This window comes from Pinus tabuliformis, chromosome 7, assembly GCF_031772625.1.
Source record: "Pinus tabuliformis cultivar Carrire ecotype Pingquan chromosome 7, CPIR1, whole genome shotgun sequence".
Lineage (NCBI taxonomy): Eukaryota > Viridiplantae > Streptophyta > Pinopsida > Pinales > Pinaceae > Pinus > Pinus tabuliformis.
This window is the reverse complement of record NC_142293.1, coordinates 370101342-370108490: the sequence shown is the minus strand read 5'-3', so window position 1 is coordinate 370108490 and position 7149 is coordinate 370101342.

The following is a 7149-nucleotide window of genomic DNA, read 5'->3' as shown; positions in this document are numbered from 1 at the left end:
GAAGTTAAGTTACCAGGTTTTGCCACATCATCTAAAGCCTTGTTTTCTTTACTGCTCTGTTTTTGCTAAGAATACTCAGATACAGTCCCAAGGTTTAGTGCATGCATGGATTGCTCAGGGTTTGTTTATGTACAATTACAAGAAGCATATGATGTAGGATGCTCCTACATGTAAGAACTTAATGATCGATGCCTCCTATATACCTATCCTCCAAGTTCCAAATCTCCTTTGGACTAGATGCCAAACTCCCACGTTTTTACCTTAGCTCTAGGGGCTTAACCTTTCTCACTATGTGAGCAGACTACAACCAAGAATTTAACCCTCGAGGCGCTAGGTCCATTTTCCTGTTTAATCCACACTTATACCTTAGCCCTAGTTCGAGTGTCTGAAGAAGTTTGGAATTTATGGGTGAGGGATTGATCAAAGCTAAAGGGCCTTACTGATAAGAAAAAGGATGGGATGCTGGGCCACCATACAAACTGAGTCCCGCCCTCCACTCTCGGCTTTGGCTAACACTTATTACTATTATCCGGAACCTCAGTCAAAGTAGTGGATGCTCACCGACAAGTAAAAAGAAAATGGACAACAAAAATATGACAAGTAGAGGTGGAGCTATCTCCTTCGCTGTTCTTCTGGTGGGCACTTCAAAGTGAGGAAGCTTGAAACACTGACCCAAGGAAGGCAGCTGGGCAAGAACAACAGTTTCTAGCCTGTCCACTTCGCATTTCCCCCGACACTCTGCAGGCAAGCCTTACACTAATCTACTACTTGACATACAAACTATTTCGAGAATCTAAATAGCATAACTGTCATACGTTAGTTGTTGGGTTTCGCTTACTGTCTGTTTCCGAAACATATCTGAGCATAGCTTTCTTATACGATAAGCCACACGAGAAGCTAGTTGGATCACCAATCCAAGGCGAGATCCACTATATAAAGAATTGATCCGGGAGAGATAGAGAGCCCGAGAGCAGATTGGATCAAGAGCCCCTGCCTAATAGTAGTAATAGAATGATACATGAGATACCTGCACATGCTGAAACACGCCTTTGACAGACCTCTCTCTTTTTCCTAGGGGATTTCCCACTCTTCATAGAACATAAGGATGCAAAGAGCTCATCCAGCCTAATCTAGGGTCCGAAAAATTTTCTAATGCGCCACTCCACTGGGTCCCAGAGAAAACAGTAGGGTTTGACTATTAAGGAGAGGTGCGCAAGAGGCATGTAGCTCAGTGGTAGTGCAATTTGGAAACAAATTACAATGGAGTAGGTACTATTCCCCAGGTGGATTTGATGTGCAGGATTACCTTTACCAGCACTCCAAACTAAAATTACATCAAAAGCAAGGACAAGAACAATGAATTCGCAAATATATCGTCTGGTGCCTCACCTCTATTATTTTGAGGTAAAATTCAAAAGAGTAGGAAGGGCTCTGCCTCAAACATAGGCATCTGCGTCAATGTTCAAGTGCTCAAACAGAACTTCTATCATTGGCATCACAATCCCAACTCTGTGCAACTGAAAAATTGCCTTCATCATTGCAATTCCACGACATTAGTATAATTTCATCATTGCAGAAAGCTCAAACTCGACGTCAGATATTCTGCTTTACCTGTCAATCCTCTGTTTGAGCTTCGTCCAAAAGCGCTTGTTGTCCACTTCGGCCACCTGCAGCACTCTCTCAATGAACCTCTTACGAGTGTCATTGGAAAGCGTGGTGACATCCACATCGTGATATTTGAAACTCTTGGTCTCTGCAACTTCGCTTAGAACAGACTTCCTTAGCCGATCATAAGTTGGGAGCTTCTCAAGAACAGCCCATTTGAGGGCCTCTTCATCATCCTCTGTGTGGATGCTCCTTCTACTGAAAGACCCAGAACAATAAGCTGCAGCGTAGCCTTCCATAAGCTTGGTGGTAAAGAAAGCTAGTGATTTGGTGGTAAAGACAGCGAGTGACGAGTGGTCAACATGCACATAGCGGCCTAGCTAAGTGATATTGCCTCCAAGATCAGTGCGCATAGCATGTTATTTCTTCGACTAATGCTAGCACTAATTTACCTTTAGTTTACCTTCTCTAAAATGTGATGGGAACACATCAATATAACATATGTTTTGGCCTCCCCACACCTCGGGAAGAGGCCAAATAAGACTGTAAAACAAATTTCGTAGCTAAAAACTTAGGTTATTTGCCATACATTTACGATACGGATTAGCCCACTTAGGTTATTTGCCATAAATTTGCCATACGGATTAGCCCAGATTAATGCTAAAAAGACATTTTCAATTACTATAGTCCCAGCCACCTGTCGGCAGGGACTAACAAGTCAAGTTGTTGGGGGTGGTAGGCTCAGCAGGGACCCTTGCAACTCCTACGGAAGATTCTTTCGTAATATACCATAAGTTGAAGTATTATTATAAGGCTTGAGATTAATTAAGAATTTAAACATTTTAGTATTGAGAAGGGTCGGAAAGTTGATTTTAGAGTATTCACATGTTTTCATAATGTTAAATGAGAGTATTCACGTGTAAATAGATTGGTTAACCATGCCATTCTATTAAAAGAGGTTGTCAATAATGCTAAATATGATTTACCCATTTCTAATCTTATTAGTAGAGCAATAAAGTCATGTTGTGTCCTTTAAAGTGTCACATAACTAAAGAGGAGGTCATTAATGATGAAGATGATTTGGCAATTTCATAATATGGCAATAAAGCCATGTCGTGCCATGCCTCCACAAGTGATAACTAGATTATATAGTGGGCGGCAATGAGGAGAGATTAGAGTCTTTATGTTATACTCTAAAGAAATGAATTTGCAAAGTTATGTCATCTTGTATCATTGGGCTTATTGATTATTGGAATGACTTGCATTTTTGGAGATTCTAGTTCATTGATTGGTGAGCAATTCTGGTAAGGTATTCCTTTTTATAGTGGTAATTAGTTTGTTTGGTTTGATGTATTCAAGTATCAATAATCTTATTTTCTTCTAATACAAGGAAGTGTTTTCTTGTTGAATTTTAATATTTAAAGTGTTGAATTTTAATATTTGAAGGATTTTTTTTATTAGGGTTTAATTATTATGTAATAAGTTTTTTTGTTTTCTGATTTGTTGTAATTTAATATGAATTTGGTGAATTTTTTCTGAAAGTCACTTTGATTTAGCAAATAAAAGATGTAGCATTTTTAATGTGTTTTGGAGATAGTAATGTGTTTTGAACATTTTATGTTTTATTAATTTTTTTGTCTATATATGGTTATATGACTATTCTATTGTCCTTGCACTTTATGAATTGCACTAGCTTGGGGTATTCAAGCACAATTTAATTTCTTTCAGAATTAGTGTAACCTATCCCTTGTCATCTTTCAAATTAGAGGAAATTTTATTAGTTGTATTTAACTCCTTCAAAGAGTTGTATGTTATCATTTTCATTGTTATTCCATAGAATCCAATCTATTTCTTAAACTAAATTTAGGTAAAGTTGGCTACAGTTTCGTGTTCAAAAAACCATATTAGTTTTGCAAACATAATTTCTACCACTTTCTATACATTTAAGGGATGGAAGGTATTGCGTTCTAATGGACATTTCATGTTTTTTTTGTGCTTCGGTTTTATTCAGATAGAGGATTATTTATTTTGCAGTTTACAAACTTGTCTGCTCTTGTTGGCCTAGAGTATTGCATCTATCTCTTTGAGGTTTTGTTGGTGCCCTTAATTTCAATTTTGATAGAGGACTTTTTGTTGGAATGAGGACTTATTAAGGGGGGGTGAATCAGTAATAGTGAGGTTCTTAAAACTTCAAGTCTAAGTCTTTTAATTATCTTTACTACTTTCAGTTACTTGTGAGAGCATTCATACACAATACAAATGAAAAACAAGATAAGGCATTCACACGTACATACAATCCATCACATGAGCAACATGCACATCTTGACAACGGGTATTTTTATGTGAAAACCCAAGGGTAGAAAAGCGCCAGTATGTTTGTTGTTATGATGTAAATTAAGAACCTACTTGATACATTAATTTGTTTGTGAGCATCGACTCACCAGAAGCCCCAACCCCAAGCCACTACTTTCCAAGAGGCACCAATATATTATGAATACAGGAAACTACCTACTCTAACCACTATTCTCCTTTTCATACAATTTTCAAACTGAAAATATAGGCAAATGCATATACATAGAAATACAAATTTGGTCTTCTCTAATATCAATTCCTTTCTTTCAACTCCATTGTTCTCCTTCAAACTGGGTTCTTTGCTACTTAACGCTTAGCTTAGTCACACACCCACAATAATGCACATTGTAACTCCCAACTATTTTGCATTCCCCTACCAAGGCATAACTACTCTCCACTATTTTATTTGTCTATTGCACTGTGATTGGTGTTGTCTTTGTTGTTTTTATACTTGATGGTGTGCTACAACATGGTATAATATGTTGTTTCTCAATCAAGTTGCTTACACACTTCAGCAAGGCTCCCCATTCTGTTGTAACTTATGTTCTCAATCATGACACTTGATTTAATGTAGAGGATGAACTTCTGAGTGATTCCTTATGCTAAGAATTAATTCTTAGTAAAATCATGCACTCCATGCTTACAAACTGATCCAAGTGAAAAAATTGTACCTTAAGCATGGCTTTTTTTTTTGTTTCATGTCAATCTCTTCTACACCCAACCACCTTTTTCATTTACTTATTCATGAAGTGCAATAAAGGATCAAGGAAAGCTAGTTTTAGTTTGAGTCAGGCCCACTAAATTTTCCTTGCAAGACGAGTTCCTCATTGCCTTTTCTATGTTCTCTTTAGTCACCATTAATATTGACACTAGATCTGATCCTCTTCCATAGTTAATGAAGTCACCAATAAGACAGGAAGACCATGTGAAAATAATTCTTTGGCATTGCCTTTCAATGTTGGTCGGGAGGTTGTGATTTGGCCCAATTTCCCTTCTTGTGCACCTATATTAGACTTGACACCTGAATTTTCTGTACACCTGAATAGGGACATTTTCCATTGTTTTGGGACTATTCTATTCATTCAATGCCAACAACTGAATACACGAGAAAAGCTTCATAAAGTAAACCCTTGGTGCAAACTTTGAGGTTCTCCCACATCATCAAGTTATGGCATGTTGATATCATCCAAGCCACATGAATCCTTATGTATGGTGACATGTGTCACCTAGATTTGGTCCACTAAGCCATCCAAAAATTCTAAAAATGCCCGTCACAGGTCCTCTGCACTGGCACATCACGCTGATCTCATCTGCCACATTTCTTGTGCCGGGTCTCACACAAGTCACGGGTTGGGAGTTGGGGCTTCATTCTTCCTACTAAACTTTGTTGCCCTACCCGACCTCTGACTGGTTTGACTAGACCCAACTCTCGTCTTGACTGACTACTGATTACCGACTTAGTGTTGGTGCCACACAGGTCAGGGGTCAGGGTGGGGTCGAGGATTTGTTCTCCTGCTAACTCTGTTATGTGGCTTGACCTCCAACAAGGCCCAACTCACCTAAGTCCCGAACTTAGTTTAAAATCTGCCCAAGTACTAAGATATTGATCTTTTATGTCTACAAACTTCAATTGACTATAACTCCTGATCCATAAGGCCTTTTATAGAGTCTAAAATACCATTGTAAAGATCTTCTAGAGCACTATCCGACTATTCCATATTCAAGAGCATATAAAATAAACACATGGGGAATAAATACCTCCAAAGTCTAGGAATTCCTAGCCATCATAGTCATCTTTTTATGGCTTCTCTAGTAAGCTAACGACTGTGATGATTCTCTACAAAATACTAAAAAAACCATGGGACTCCCCCTGAACATCATGCACATCAATGGCAAAAAACGTTGCCTCTATCCTTAGTGTTATTCTAGTTGAAAACAATGCCTACATAGTGAGAACCACCAACCATCTAGACATTGCAAAATATCTAACAATCTCTCCCTTTAGCATTGATGGAAACACACTAAGCTCCTCCTGAAACTAGGCATATCTTTCTTCATCGTTGATCTTCTCCTTAGCTCTAGTAATATTCTCCCCCTTTGTCGTCAATGGAAAAGGAATATCCTGAAATCTCCCCCTGAACCACTGTAACCAACTATTCAATTGATCCTTCAAGTTGTGTAGCTGCAAACACTCATTGTAATTGATTCATTTGGGAGGAAGAGTCATAACTCCTATATTTTGTGAGAGATAAATAAAGGGTTCCCTTGCAAGTGTCTTACTAAATATGTTTGCTAGTTTTTCTTTAGTGGCCACATATTCAAGTTGGATAATATTAACAACAACTTGTTCTCTTAAGAAATGAAACTTAATAGGAGAGTGTTTGGTCTTTGAGTGCATGTAAGGATTTTTAGAGATGCCGATTGCACTTTTGATGTCATACATGATTGCAATTGGATTAGTGAACTCTACTTTAATGCCCTTTAAGTTTTTCCTCATCTAGAGAATTTGTGAGTAACAAGTAACAACTTCAATATACTCTTCTTCTGTAGTTGATAAAGAAATGGAGTCTTATTTCTTGTTGACCCATGATATTAAGCAGTTTCCCAAAAATAATGTTACACCAAAGGTTCTCTTCCTGTCATCAATATTGCCTTCCCAATTAGAATCAGTATAGGCCTTGAATTTAAACTTTTTTCTTCTAGCATACCACAATCCATAGTCTCTAGTATACTACCTCTATTTGGGGATACCCTCTACAAACTAGTTGTTCCTTGTTCCTTATTACTTGACCTTGCTCATTTAGCTTATTTTTGTAGAACCATTTTGTTCCTATGACGTTTTTCTCTTTAGGTCTTGGAACAAGATCCCAAGTGTCTTTCTCCTCGATTTGATCCAGGTCTTCATTCACAGCTCTCACCCAGGACTTATCCTCACTTTCTCGACTGACATTCTTAGGCTCAACTCGAGATAAGAGAGCAACATTTGCACAACTTGGCCTGCCAAAAAATTTCCTCCTTGTATGAACACCAAGTCTTTGATATCAAAAAATTTGACTCTCAAGATGTTGTTTTTGTCATACCTGGATAGTGTTTTGGGCCTTACAGTTATGCTCATTTCTTCATCTTCATTATTTGACTCTATTTCTTCATGTTCTGAGGATGTGATGGCAGAAATTTATTTACCATATGTCT